The sequence below is a fragment of the Myotis davidii genome, unplaced genomic scaffold, assembly GCF_000327345.1.
Source record: "Myotis davidii unplaced genomic scaffold, ASM32734v1 scaffold167, whole genome shotgun sequence".
Lineage (NCBI taxonomy): Eukaryota > Metazoa > Chordata > Mammalia > Chiroptera > Vespertilionidae > Myotis > Myotis davidii.
In genome coordinates, this window is record NW_006300048.1 from 1,622,249 (window position 1) to 1,637,029 (window position 14,781).

Below are 14,781 nucleotides of genomic sequence, written 5' to 3' on the forward strand. Positions count from 1 at the left end.
GCTGAAGGGGATTCTTCAAGAAGAGGAAGAAGAAAAAGGCAAAGATAAAAATTATGAACAACAAAGGAACAACAAATACTTATCTATCAACAAGTGAATCTAAAAGTTAAGTCAATAAAAAAAAATCTGATGAACAGAATAAACTGGTGAATATAACAGAAGCCAGGGCATAGAAAGGGAGTGGACTGACAATTCTCAGGGGTTCGGGAAGAGATTGGACAAAAATCTTACACCTATGGATGAGGACAGTGGCAGGGGGTAAAGGCATGGGGTTGGGTGGGAACCAGGTGGAGGGAGCTATGGGGGGAAAAAAGAAGAACATCTGTAATAATCTGAACAATAAAGATTTATTAAAAATAAATAAATGAATGAATGAGTATATAAATAAGAAAAAAAAAAGAATAAATATGGCCCAGCTGGTCTGACTCAGTGGCTGAGCATCAACCTATGAACTAGGAGGGTCACAGTTCGATTCCTGGTCAGGGGACATGCCCGGATTGTGGGCTCGATTCTGGTAGGTGGGGTACAGAAGGCAGCCGATCAATGATTCTCTCTCATCATTGATGTTTTGCTCTCCCTCTCCCTTCATATCTAAAAGAATAGATATGAAATTATGGGAAGACAAAAATGTTGAAGTGTAAGAGGTTTTTGGTATGCAGGAGGACTAAAAAATACAGCTTTGAAGTAAGTACATAACCAGAAACCAGATCTGTCCTAAAGGAAGTGTTTCTTTACTCTCAGAATTATTGAGTAAACTAATCAAGTTAGAAGGTCATTTATCTTTGATGAGAAAGTAAATCATCATTATCAAAGCTTTTTTCCAGTTTTATTGACGTATCAATTGTATTAAAGCATACATGATTTAATATACATATATATTGCAAAGTGATTGCCATAATAAGTTTAGTTAACAACCATTACATAATTACAGTATTTTCCTTGTGATGAGAATTTATTTTAATTTTTTATTGAATTTATTGGGGTGACACTGGTTCATAAAATTATATAGGTTTCAGGTGTACAATTTTATAATAATGTTGAGGATTTTTAAGATCTACTCATTTAGCAACTTTTCAACTATACAATACAAAACCGTTAACTATCATCATCATGTTGTACATTGTATTCCCAGGACTTATTTATCTTATAACTGGAAGTTTATATCTTTTAATCACCTTCACCTTGAAGTATAGCTGCTATTATTACCCTCCTGTTACAGATGGAAACAGAGACACAAGGAAGCTAATTATCGCCCAACGCCATGCCGCTAGCGAGAGGCTGCCTTAGTTGGTCTCCCCAAAGCACACTCTGAGACAAGGATTCAAGGGAAGTAATTGACCCAGGAGGTGATTCCAGGAAGCACCCAAGAGTGGAGAAATGAGGCAGAAGGGAAGGAAACCAGTGAAAAGTACATGGTTGAGTAAGTTAACACTGTGGGCAAATGGAGCTCAGTCGTGTTGAGGAACTCTGGGATGTGACGAAAAGTGCATGCTTCTGCCTCGGAGGGAGCAGGGACACCTGTCCACCATTCCCAACAGCCAGTGGTGGAGGGCTGCTGGAGATGGAGAAAGGGGCCTGCGATTAATTCCCCAGAACGTCCAGCCTCCCTGCGGGAGCGCACATGGACTCGGAGAGCCAGGACCAGCCATCAGGTAGTCACAGTGCTGGCACTGGAAGGGGGCTGGTGCACTCGGGAGGATGAGAGCCGTGGGTATCTGGGTGGCAATGGCTGCATGTGCTACATCGGATTTGACCCAGTCAGGCGCCAGAGCCTAAGTTCGAGGTCCGAATAAATATTTTTAACAGTTTTATGCTCATTTTATTTTTTAAATATATTTTTATTTATTTCAGAGAAGAAAGGAGAGGGAGAGAGAGAGAAATATCAATGATGAGAGAGAATCATTGATTGGCTACTTCCTGCCCCCAACCCCCACTGGGGATCGAGCCCGAAACGGGGTATGTGCCCTGACTAGGAATTGACCTGTGACCTCCTGGTTTATAGGTCAATGCTCAACAACTGGGCCACGCCAGCCGGGAAGTTTTATGCTCATTTTAAAGTTGTATGTATGTGTACCAGGACAACAAACCTGGGACTTTATCAGGTTTCCTCTTAATTTACTTAATGAAAAACTTAACTTTAAAAACATTAAGCAGCCCTGGCAGAGTGACTTAGCTGGTTGGAGCATCATCCCATACACCAAAAGGTCGTGGGTTTGATTCTCAGTCAGAGCACCTACCTAGATTGTGGGTTCTATCCCCATTCGGGTCGTGTATGGGAGGCAACCGATCAATGTTACTCTCTCATCTAGATGTTTCTCTCTCGCTCTCAAATAATAAAAAATAAACAAAAAATGCCCTGGCCAGTGTGGCTCCGTTGGTTGGGTACCAAGGGCACATGTCTGAGTTTTGGACTCGATCCCTAGTGTGTGTGTGTCTGTGTGTGTGCGCAGGAGGCAACTGATAGATGTTCGACTCTCACATCGAGGTTTCTCTCTCCCTCTCCCTTCCTCTCTCTCTAAAAATCAATAAGCTATTCTTTAAAATAAAATAATAAAATGGGTTGTATGTTTGTTTACCTTATATAAAAAATAAATGGTTAGTTTATTATTTTTGAAAAACATCAATATAATTCATCACATTAAAAGATTAAAGGTGGGAAAATCATAATAGAATCAACAGAAGCCAAAAAAGTTTTTGATAAAATTCAAGTCATTCAGAATAAGAAAAAACTATTAGCAAAGTAGGGATAGGTGAGAACTTCCTTCGTCTGATATAGGGCACCTTCTAAAACCCCATAGCGAACATCTTCTTTAGGTCACAGAAAGTACACCAGGCAAAGTGTCCAACATGCAGGTCAGTGGGAAAGAGGTTCCTCCTCCATGACCAACCTGGCTCGTCCTTCCCTGGGACTAGCGAGGCCATGCGTCCCCAGTATTCTCAAGGTAGACCATATATTTCCACCCCTCTTTCAATTTGCACATTTTTATGAAGAGCACCATCTTTCTCCTGAGTCTTCAGATGGTAAGCCCTGGTGCCATCACGGATCGCTTCCTTTGGTTTCTTGTATCCAATCAACTACCTACCCCAACAAAACTTAGCGGGAGCTCACTTAGATCCTATTCTTCCCATTCCTCCAGTAGACTGTTAGCCAGTTTCTCAAAATTTGCCACCAAAGTAAACCCTTCACAACAGAGAAGAAAGTCTCTCTCTGAGGGATCTAGTATAACCTAAAATAGTCCTCTGCAAACCTGAAATTTATTTGAGGTCTAACATTCTGCCCTAGAAGCATATATACATTTAGGATTCTGGTCCATACTACAGCCATAATTGTCATAAAGTAAAAAGGACATTTACTTTAAATTACTTATGGTTAAGGAAAATTAAACTTCACAGAAGCCATGTGTATCCTGAGACTGGCAGGAGTCATTTCAAACCCTCTTTTAAAAGACTGGGCCTACATTACTATTGCAAAAGCCTCCCTGAGAGCCTTTCAGTCCTCACAGTACTTCCAGAGAGATCCGGATCAATGGCCCAGGGCCATCAGATTAATCTCCCACAGACACTCCTTTCATCTCCAGTCCAAGGACCTGCTTATCAGGTCAAATTTAAAAGTCAACCAGCCTGGCTTTTCAAGTTCTCCTTCAAGAGGCCTCAGCCACCCTATCCAATTTTATCTCAGCTGGAGCACTCCAGCCCACCCCAAGGCCTTATCACCCACTCCTGGCATCCTGGTCCTTTCTGCAAATCCAGCTCCTTCCCTCAAGTCCTAGTTCCAGGCCCACCAGGGTTGTAGCATTAGAGAGCAGGTTAGAGCCAGATGGATCAACAGTGGCCCACAGAGGGGAGCTGACCTGCCCAAGGGCACACAACAGCCAATGATTGCTTTCAATTAGTCTCATTGTTTCCTGTTAATAAATCCTATTTTCCCTCCAAAATTGGAAACTCCTGGGGGTAGGTACTACACCTTTTTATTCCCAATTTGGTTAACCTGCTGCAGGAGGTACTGTGCATAAAGATAGGTGCTTTGTTTCCAGTCCCCCTGCTCCTGCAATTCCCAGGCTTGGTATGTCTTTCCTTCACCTTTTGTCAGCCGTTCACACTTACAAAATCAAGTTTAAGATTCCTCTTATTGTAGGTTATTTAGTTTTTTCTTTTTAAATTATCATTAAAGTTGTGCCCTGGCCAGTGTTTGTTGGTCAGCCTGTGCACCGAAGGGTCCAGGGTTCGTATTCCTGGTCACGGGTATGAACCTGGGTGACAGGTTCAATCCCTGGCCTGGTTGAGGTGCATGTGGAAGGTAACCAATCAATGTGTCTCGGATTCCAGTCAAGACGGCAGCATAAGTAAACAGCACTCGTCGCCTCCCCACAACCACATCAAAATTACAACAAAAATACAAAACACCAGAGTTGACCAAGTCACTCCCATTCTGAACCAAACCTCAAATTTCCTGTGAAATATGGGGAAGGGGCTAAACCAGGAGTGGAAGAATCAAGTGATTTCAGAGGTGGGGCAGGTAAAATAAATGAGTTCAGCAGTATAAGTAAACAGCACCCATCGCCTCCTCACAACCACATCAAAATTACAACAAAAATACAAAACACCAGAGTTGACCAAGTCACTCCCATTCTGAACCAAACCTCAAATTTCCTGTGAAATATGGGGAAGGGGCTAAACCAGGAGTGGAAGAATCAAGTGATTTCAGAGGTGGGGCAGGTAAAATAAATGAGTTCAGAGTATGGGACTAAGAAACAAACAAACAAAAAATAATAAAATAAAATACCAAACAACCATGATTCAGAACCACCTGAAATTTAGCTGAAAGGAAGTCCTACAACTGGGGAATTAAAGAAAAAGCACATCGAGACTGGTAGAAGGGACGGAGATGTGGGGTGGAATCTCAAAACCAGCCAGTCCCACACCCACATGTGATGGTTTAAAATTGGGAGGGATATCTTGGCTGTGGAGGTTTTTCTGAGGAGCAAGGGATCCCAGCCCCACACCAGACCCCCCAGCCCACGGTTCCACTGCTGAGAAGAGAAGTCCCCACCACTTCTGGCTGTAAAAACCAGCAGAGATTGTGGCTGAATGACATAGAGGTCGCTGGAGCCCCAGGCAGCTCCTCTTAAAGGGCCCTCACACAGACTTACCTGGAGCTCCCTCTGAGCTCCAGCACTGGGGCAGCAGCTTAAAAGGAACGTGGGACATTCAGGGAGGAACTAACTTGTCTAGAATCAGAGCAAGAGCTGAAGGGGCAGCTTTCTCCCCAACAGACATGCTGGAAGAGGCCATTGTTCCTTTGCTGAGCCCTCCCCACCACAGAGGTAACAGGCAGTCACCACATTAAAATCTCCATCAACCTGGCAAATACTTTTTGCCCTCCCCTGATAATTCCCTGAGACCCGCCCCTCCCTACTTGCAGGTTCAACCAAGACATTTCCAGTGGCTTTTCCTTAGAACTGGCCTCTCTTGCCTTATGCTAGACTTTCCTAAAATCACTCAAACAAGCAGTAGCTGGCCTCAGCATGCCCCAGATCTCTCAATAAATGGCCCTAGGCCAGACTCTGGCAGCAGCCCACCTTGGTTCACAGCTTGGCCTCTCTGGGGACCACATGAGGCCCAAGACAAGTAGAAGCCATCTGCAGACTGCTTTGTAGCTCCTGCTGGGTGGCCCCAAGCAGGGCCCAGGGAGTGGCTGACTTTGCATCTCCCCAGAGGCTCCAGAGCCAGAGCACCCAGTGGCCAGCTTCTACCATGCCATATTACAACCCCACCACCACCAGGAATAACACACACAAGGGACTGACTCAGTGAGAACCAAAGCCCCACTGAAGTAATCTTGCTCCATATGGTCAGCTTCTGCACAGCAGTTCTTCCAATGTAGTTGCAACTGATCCTCCCAACTCATTGGCCTGGGTTGCGCCAACATCAATCAAGGCTCAACTATAATAGGACAGTGCACAGAGCTCCCACAGGGGCTCACCTGCAGTGCTCAACTCTGGTGACTGGAGAGGCTGAGCCACTGGGGCCTACAGGACACCTACTACACAAGGCCATTTTGCCAAGTCTGTGAGACATAGCTGATCTAATACATAAAAACAACAAGCAGGGCGCAGGGAGTGGCTGACTTTGCATCTCCCCAGAGACTCCAGAGCCAGAGCACCCAGTGGCCAGCTTCTACCATGCCATATTACAACCCCACCACCACCAGGAATAACACACACAAGGGACTGACTCAGTGAGAACCAAAGCCCCACTGAAGTAAGTCCTGCTCCATACAGTTAGCTTCTGCACAGCAGTTCTTCCAATGTAGTTGCAACTGATCCTCCCAACCCATTGGCCTGGGCTGCGCCAACATCAATCAAGGCTCAACTATAATAGGACAGTGCACAGAGCTCACACAGGGGCTCACCTGCAGTGCTCAACTCTGGAGACTGGGGAGGCTGAGCCACTGGGGCCTACAGGACACATGGCCACTCTACCAAGTCCAGGAGACATAGCAGATCTACCTAAGACACAGAAACAAACACGGGAAAGCAGCCAAAATGCAGAAACAAACATGTCATAAATGGGGGAAAAAAAGAAATATCCAGAAAAATTACTAAATGAAATGGAAGCAAGAAAACTACCAGATACAGAGTTCAAAACAATGGTTATAAGGATGCTCAAAGAACTTACTGAGTACTTCAAGGAACTTAGTGAGAACAGCAACAACAACAAAAAAGGACTAGTCGGAAATGAAGGATAAACTAACTGAAATAGAGAATAATTTACAGGGAAAAACTTCCCTTACCTGGTGAAAGAAATAGGCATACAAGTCCAGGAAGCATAGGGAGTCCCAAACAAGATGAACCCAAAGAGGACCACACCAAGACACATCATAATTAAAATGCCAAAGGTTAAAGACAATGAGAGAATCTTTATAAAAGCAGCAAGAGAAAAGCAGCTCGTTGCCTACAAGGTAATGCCCATATGATTATCAGCTGATTTCTCAAAAGAAACTTTGCAGGCCAGAAGGGAATGGCAAGAAATATTCAAAGTGATGAAAAGCAAGGACCTACAACCAAGATTACTCTACCCAGCATAGCTATCATTTAGAATTGAAAGTCAGATAAAGAGCTTCACAGACAAGAAAAAGCTAAAGAGGTTCATCACCATCAAACCAGTATTACATGAAATGTTAAAGGGTCTTCTTTAAGAAGAAGAAGAAAAAAAGAAAAAATATGACCAATAAAATGGCAATAAATAAATACATATCTATCAACAACTGAATCTAAAAATCAAAATAAATGAACAAACAGGACAGAAACAGACTCATAGATACAGAGAACATTTTGATGGCTGCCAGATGGGAGGGGGGTTGGGGGGATGGGTGAAAAAGGAGAAGGGATTTAGAAGTACAAGTTAGTCATAGCCCATGGATACGGACAATAGACAGGTGAAGGCTTGGGATGGGGTGGGAGATAGGAGGAGGGGGGTAGAGGGGGGAATGGGGGGCATCTGTAATACTCTCAAAAATAAAATAAAATAAATTTTTAAGCAATAAATACAAATACTTTTTAAAATTGGTGTCTCTCACATGGGTCTCTCTCTCTCTCTCTCCCCCTCCCTCCCTTCCTCTCTCTAAAAACCAATAGAAAAAAGATTCTCAGGTGAGGATTAACAACAAAAATTATCATTATTGTTGTTAAAATACTGAGCAGAAAATTACATTTTTAGAAAAGACTTATACCTCTCCCAAACTCACAGATCCCCGGCAGTTGATTCTTTTTTTTTTTTTTTTTTTTTACAATCCCTCCAGGAGAGTTTGTGTCATTCCTCCTCTCATTCACTCATTCATTCATTCCACAGGTCCTTACTGAGACTCTGTGAAGATACTCCTGGGGCCAAGGACAATAATAAGGTGGCAAATGAGACAGTTCCTTTCTTTTAAAGAGAAAAAATGGCCCTAACCGGTTTGGCTCAGTGGATAGAGCATCGGCCTGCGGACTCAAGGGTCCCAGGTTCGATTCCAGTCAAGGGCATGTACCTTGGTAGGGGGCACATCCCCAGTGGGGAGTGTGCAGGAGGCAGCTGATCGATGTTTCTCTCTCATCGATGTTTCTAACGCTCTATCCCTCTCCCTTCCTCTCTGTAAAAAATCAATAAAATATATTTTTTTTAAAATAAAATAAAGAGAAAAAAAATGTCCTAGGGGAAATAAAATGCGCTTTGCTTTCCTTCTTAATAATTTACCTTTACTTGATTCTTTAATTAACTCAAGCATGTAGGTTTGGGGCTTTGACTCATCATGTGGCCAGAAAGTTCTCTGAAATCAGGAATTGAATCTTCTAGTTTTTTGGTATCTAAGTAGACGCAGAACATGTGCCAGCTATCCTGGTGTAATTATTAGTGCTGTACCTTTCACTCTAACGCGTCCCCATTTGGAATAACAGGTGTTGGTGAGGATGTGGAGAAAGTGGAGCCCTCATACGCTGCTGGTGGGAGTGTAAAATGGGGCAGCCACTTTGGAGAACAGTCTGGCAGTTCCTCAAAACGTTAAACATAGTTGCCATGTAACCTAGCAATTCTACTCCTGGGTATATACCCAAGAAAAATAAAAACACATCCACAAAGACACTTGTATTCAAATGCAAGAGCATTATTATTGTTATTATTATTCATACTAGCCCAAAGTGGAAACAACCCAGTGTCTGTTAACATATGAACAAATATACTGAATATAATGTGGAATATCCACATAATGGAATGTCATTGAAGTCATTCATAAAAAGGAATTACGTACTGAAGCATGCAATAACATTTATAAAAAGAAATGAAGTCCTGAGGCATGCTACAACATGAATGAACCCTCAGAGCATTATGGTAAGTGAAAGAAGACAACCAAAGACCACACATTGTGATTCCATTTATATCAATTGTTCAGAATAGGCAAATCTATAGAGACAGAAAATAGATCCGTGGCTGCCTCGGGCTGGGGTGGTGATGGTAATGGGGAGTGACTGCTAATGGTTACTGAGTTCCTTTTGGGGGTGAATGAAGATTTTCTAAAATTAGATGATGGTGATTACTGCACAACTCTAAACATACTAAAAGCCATTCAGCTGTGTACTTCATATAGGTGAATTCTATGTTATGAAAATTATATCTCAATAAAACTTTTTAAAAATCATTCCAGTCTGGACAATAAATTATATGGTCATTTTCTACCTATTGAAGCCTTAACGTGAGTGGCTGAGAGAGCACAGGGGCTTCTGAGTTAGAACTAGGGCTGAATTACACCTCTACCACTTGTGTGACCTGGGGCATCATTAACTGATTCCTCACCTGCAAAATAGAGTCACAGTGCCTACCTCAGAGGCCTGTTGGAATGTAAGCAAAATAATGCATGGAAAGTACGAGGAGCCCCCCAATCCTATATTCAGAGTGCTCAACTTTTATTTGTTATTTTTTTAAAATATATTTTTATTGATTTCAGAGAAGAAGAGAGAGGGAGAGAGAGATAGAAACATCAATGATGAGATAGAATTATTGATCGGCTGCCTCCTGCATGCCCCACATGAGGATCGAGCCCACAACCCAGGCATGTGCCCTGACTGGGAATCGAACCATGACCTCCTGGTTCATAGGTTCATGCTCAACCACTGAGCCACGCCGGCCAGGCAAAGTGCTGAACTTTTAGTAGATATTCACATTGGCAAAAGTCTGGTACAGAACGCATGAATGGACCAATGGATGGAGCAAGCCTGATGCAACTCAAGCCTGAGAGCAGATTGTACCCATTCCTGTAAACCAGATGTGCCCTTTAAAACGGAACTCAAGCCCGGCCAGCATGGCTCAGTGGCTGAGTGTTGACCTAGGAACCAGGAGGTCACTGTTCAATACCAGGTCAGGGCATATGCCTGGGTTGTGGTCTCGATCCCTAGTGTAGGGCATGCAGAAGGCAGCCGATCAAGGATTCTCTCTCATCACTGATGTTTCTATCTCTCTGTCTCCCTCTCCCTTCTCTCTGAACTCAATAAAAATATATTTAAAAAACAAAAAGGAACTCAAGAAGAAGCAGTGGACCAAGTTCCATGCTGCTGCCCATTCTGCTGGGTCATTCAGTCCCCCACTAGCATTCTCAGCCCGACTGTGTGCCAAGTCCTAGGCTGAGCTTCCTGGAGAATAATGGGGGAGAAGTCAGGATCCCTACTTTCAGGAGTTTCCCCTCAGCAGTGGGAGGCTGGGCATGTGCAGAGGAAAAAGCTCCCACAAAGGCCGTGTAAACAAGTCGAGGATGCCTGGGAGCACCCTTGGTCTGAGTGCCTCTGAGCAGATAACCCAGACTAGGTCAACGGTGTGCTCCTCCTGAGATGGGGCCTCCACTGCCCACCGCCAGACGCTGAGGTGCATCAGTCCCAGTGATGCCTTCATCAAAACACGCATCCCCAGGTCCCACCCTGGCCCCTCTTTCCTTCACCGGCCTCTAGAACTGCAAACATCTGCCAGGCCTTCAGCCATCCCCACCTGGATGTCACAGATGCCTCTTTTGTATTATGTATCCGTTAACCGTGATCCACTGGCCACCCAAGCCCAAAATGCTGACATCACTCTGCCTGCTCCAAACGTCCACATTAACCTGGAAGCAGGTCCTGCCAGCTCTGTTTCCAAAATGTTTCAGGAACCTGGCCCCTCCACTCACTGCTCAGGTGTTCCCGTCTCACACGGGGCACTGCCCGCTCTTCTCACTGGTTTCTTTACCTCCATTCTCCCTCTTCAGCCCACGCTCCCCACCGCTGCCCAAGCTCTCCTTCAAAAACCTCGGGAATGCACACGTGCCTTCTTTGCTTCTTAAAACCTTAAAATCCCAACATCTTCAGGATAAAATCCTGACTCCTTATCTGAAAGGAACAGGCAAAGTCTGCCATTTACAATTTTTAAAAGGCTGCCATGATCTACCTTACATTTTCCCTGGAGCCTTATCTCTCCTCCCCCAACACATACACCTTCCTTATACCTATATTCCAGGTCCACTGACTGGTCCAACATTGACGCTTCTGCTCAGCTCCCACTCTTCCTTCTGCCCAAAACACCCACCCCACCTCTCCTGAAAAGTTGCTTCATGTCCCTCAAGGCCGGCTCAAACACCCCCTCTGCAAAGATGCTCGCCCCCGTTCCTCCTGCGTAAGTTTGAAGGGAAGTGTGCGGTGAGCTGCAGTGGCTGTCCACTGAGGCCTCCCTGACTCCTGACCAGTGCGGGGGATGGGCCTTTGCCAAGACATGGTATCTCAGCGTCTCGCCCTCAGCTTTGCAGGAGAAGCATGCGTTTTGAGGCTGCCTGGAGAGTAGACACAATCTACGTGCCTCCAACAAAGGCCACAGAAAGAAACAGACAAAACAGAAAGACAGAGGCAGCCAGTGAGTCTGAACACCAAGCCAGCCAGTCAGCCCCTGCTCTCCTCGCCCTCAGCCAAGGCACTGGCTGGGTCCCGCAGAAGGCCGTGTAAAGCAGCGGTTCTCAGCCTTGGCTGCACATTAGAATCACCTGGGAATCTTTTTAAAATCCTGATTTCTGGGCCTCAAAGGAACAGAATTTCCGGAGGATGAGGCCCAGGAATCAGGATTTTCAAACGATTCCCAGGTGATTCTAATGTGCAGCCAAGGTTGAGAACCACTGGTGGAAAGTAATGCTAACAGTTGTGTCAGGTGTTACAGAACCTGAGTTTGAAATCAAGGTCTGCTGCTTATTCTGTCTGTGACCTTAGACAACTTTCCTAGACTCCCGGTTTCCTCATCTGTCAAGTGGAGAAATGATCTCTGTCCTGGCTACTCCCTCTGCCTGACCCACCCTTCCCCTAGATACCCACACACAGTGGGGCCTTGACTTACGAATGTCCCGACAAACGAGTTTTTTCAGATACCAGCTGTCTCTCTGCTGATTTTTTGCATTGAGTTGATAGAGTAATTTGAGTTAACGAGCTCAGTCTCAGAACGAATTAAACTCGTAAGTCAAGGCCCCACTGTAGCTCCTGTCCCACTTCCCCTCTGCTCAATTTTCACCTTTTCAGAGAGGCTTTTCCTAACCTTCGCAGGTAAAGTAGGAATACCTCCACTCGTCTCGCACTCCTCATCCTCCTCATCCTGCCCTATCCCTAGTGCCTGGACCAGGGCTTGACCAGAGAGAACTGTTTGATAAATGTGGTAGAATGAATGAATAAAGCATACCTACCACGTAGAGTTGTGAGGATGCTGTGTTTAGAACTGCTTGGCCCACCTGAGGATCCCTAAACGTTGTTTTATTAGGACAGCCTCCTACTGAGAGCCTGCTGCGCACCAAGCACCCGGAGATGCCCTAGGGGAGTTGGGAGTTCGGAGTCTTGTTGGAAAGACAGAAGGAAGCCATGGGAGAAAGGCACCTGCTCCAGCCCATGTGTGAACGTGTGCATTCGTGTACGTGTGTGTGTGTGTGTGTGCGCATGGTCTCCCAGGAAAGACTTACTTATGCTGCAGCGAGGCATGAGAAGCTGGCATACTTGGTGTGTGGTTCAGCATTGCCACCAGGAAGGGTCAGGGTGTAAGACGGGAGGGTGGCAGGGACGGGGCTGGACAGGAAGGCCGGAGACATCATGAATGGCCTGTGGCTGAAAAATTTGAGTTGTGCTCTGAAGGCAACCAAGAGCTATTGAAGGGTTTTAATATGGACCAGCATTTGGAGTTTCGGAAGGAGGAAGTTGAGAAAGGAGTTAAGAGGTTCTTGCAATAACCTAGTGAGAAATTCAGAGAACAGCTCGTGACAAAAGAAATACAGGAAACAGAATCACTGGACCTCGGTGCCGTTTGGATGCTGGTGGGGGGACAGCCCAGGATGGTTCTGGCTTCAGCGGTTTGATGGAAGGTGTTTCTATTTCCTCTGATCAGGAAGAACGGATTTAGAAAGAAAAAAGATGCTCTATTTCACATGCTGCTTTTAACGTGCCCACAGACATTCAGGTAAAGTCCCACAGCAGCTGGACATGATAAACGGCACCATGACCACCAAGTTCCTACTGTGTGCTTGGGATGACTAGTGTCTCTTCGTCCTCACAGTCATTCCAGGAAGGCATCACCATCCCATTTCACAGCTAAAGAAACTGAGGCTGAAACAATAACGTAACCTCTAAGGTCCACAGCCAGCCAGGGGCCCAGCTGGGCTGTGAACTCTGGTCACATGTGATGACAGCCCTCCCTCTCCCCGACCTTAGCCTTGAGGCCTGGAGTCCGGACGTCAGGAGTGTGCACCTCTAGAAGTCCTCGGGGCGGGCAGCTGAGCCCCGCCAGGGAACGTGGGAAGAGGGGAATGCGGAGGACACCGCGTTTAAGGGGGTAGAGGGAGAAAGTGACTCGGAAGGAAACAACAGCCAGAGAGGTCGGGGAACGAACAGAAGGCCACGGAAACTGGATGCCAGAGCACCAAGCTGCCAGGGGTCGGCAGGACGCGGACCCCTCCCTCAGCCCGAGCTGTGTCAAACTGACAAACGCCAGCTCCCTCCACCCCCACTGACGCATTCTTTCTTTAGATATGTTAATAGAGGGCATGGGTTAAGGTCGAGCTGGAGCTGGGGGGCCTTTGTGTCTCTTTCAATCAGTTTGCATAGCTTTGCTCTGACCTGTGATGTATCGATTTTATCGTTTACATCAGGGCAGGCTATCCTAATTTCAATTTCTGGGAAGGGTCTCCCAGGCTGACCTCCTGCAGTGTGGGATGCGGCAAAATGCATCAGGCCTTTAGATTCGGACCCAGGTTCAAACGTGGGCTCTGCTGTGTGACCCTGGCCAAACCGAACTGCTTAAACCACGGATTCTTACCTTTCTTAAAAAACAAAGTAACAAACAAGGTGTATGTATGTTGATCTTAGAGAGAGAGGAAGAGGGAGAGAGATAGAAACAGCGATGAAAAAGAAACATTGATCTGCTGCCTCCTGCATGCCCTTTACCGGGATTAAGCCGGTAACCCAAGCCTGTGCCCTGACCCGGATGTTACTTATTGATCCCTTACTGAAGGCTCCGGAATCACACACCTGGGTTTGATTCCAGCTCTGCCACTTATGACCCAGGTTCTTACCTTTCAAATAGGGTGGCTATGAGGGCGAAAGAAATGTACCTACAACAGCTAGTTGATAGTACGTGCTACTATTATTACATTGTCTCCACTCATTGCCTGCCTTCATTCCTGAACACTTGGCTAGATTTTAATTCTTGTTCATTCCCAGGCCTGGAGGTTAGAATCCCCAGAAGTGGGGCTGAGGTTCTGTATGTTTATTCCCAGGTGATTTCGAAACATCCAGAGCTAAGAACCAGAAGCCAAGAATTACTTTCTCCTTCCCTGAAGTCTGTATATCTTCATACCGAATGTATCACCCTATCAGTGAACTCTCTTAGGAGGCAGGTCTCTCTATCCTATGACTGGAAATTCTCAGAGGGCCACCCCCCTCCTAGAATGAATGGGGTTATTCCCAAATCAACAATCTATTGAGTCATGCCTCTTCATCCATCACAATAATCTCATTTTCAGAGGGCAACCCAGAGCTTCCTAATGTATTCATTTATTCACTCATTTGCAGTTGCCCCCTTAAGCTCTCTACCACATGAATAATTGAGAATTCAAGTCAATTCTGGGGTGAAACTAGAACAAATAAGAAGAGAAAAAGTTTAGCGCGAGTTCACCGAGTCTCCTCCAGGTATGAGTAACTCTTCCATAAGTAATAATAACAAGAATAACAACAGTTAGATAGCAATTGTAAGTGACTTTGAGTCAGGCAT

General features: G+C 45.4%; 1 protein-coding gene across 3 annotated transcripts in view; it reads right to left on the minus strand.

The window, feature by feature from the left end:
* Nucleotides 1-14,781, minus strand: part of CCND3 (cyclin D3) — a 122,696-nt gene that overhangs the window by 20,678 nt on the left and 87,237 nt on the right. The window contains exon 1 of one of the 3 annotated variants that reach the window (XM_015572171.1): nt 10,622-10,626. The exons of the other annotated variants lie outside the window; for them this stretch is intronic. The gene's annotated coding sequence lies outside the window, so the exon portion shown is untranslated. Of the gene's footprint in view, nt 1-10,621; nt 10,627-14,781 lie in introns of those variants that run through there. 3 annotated transcript variants of the gene reach the window in all.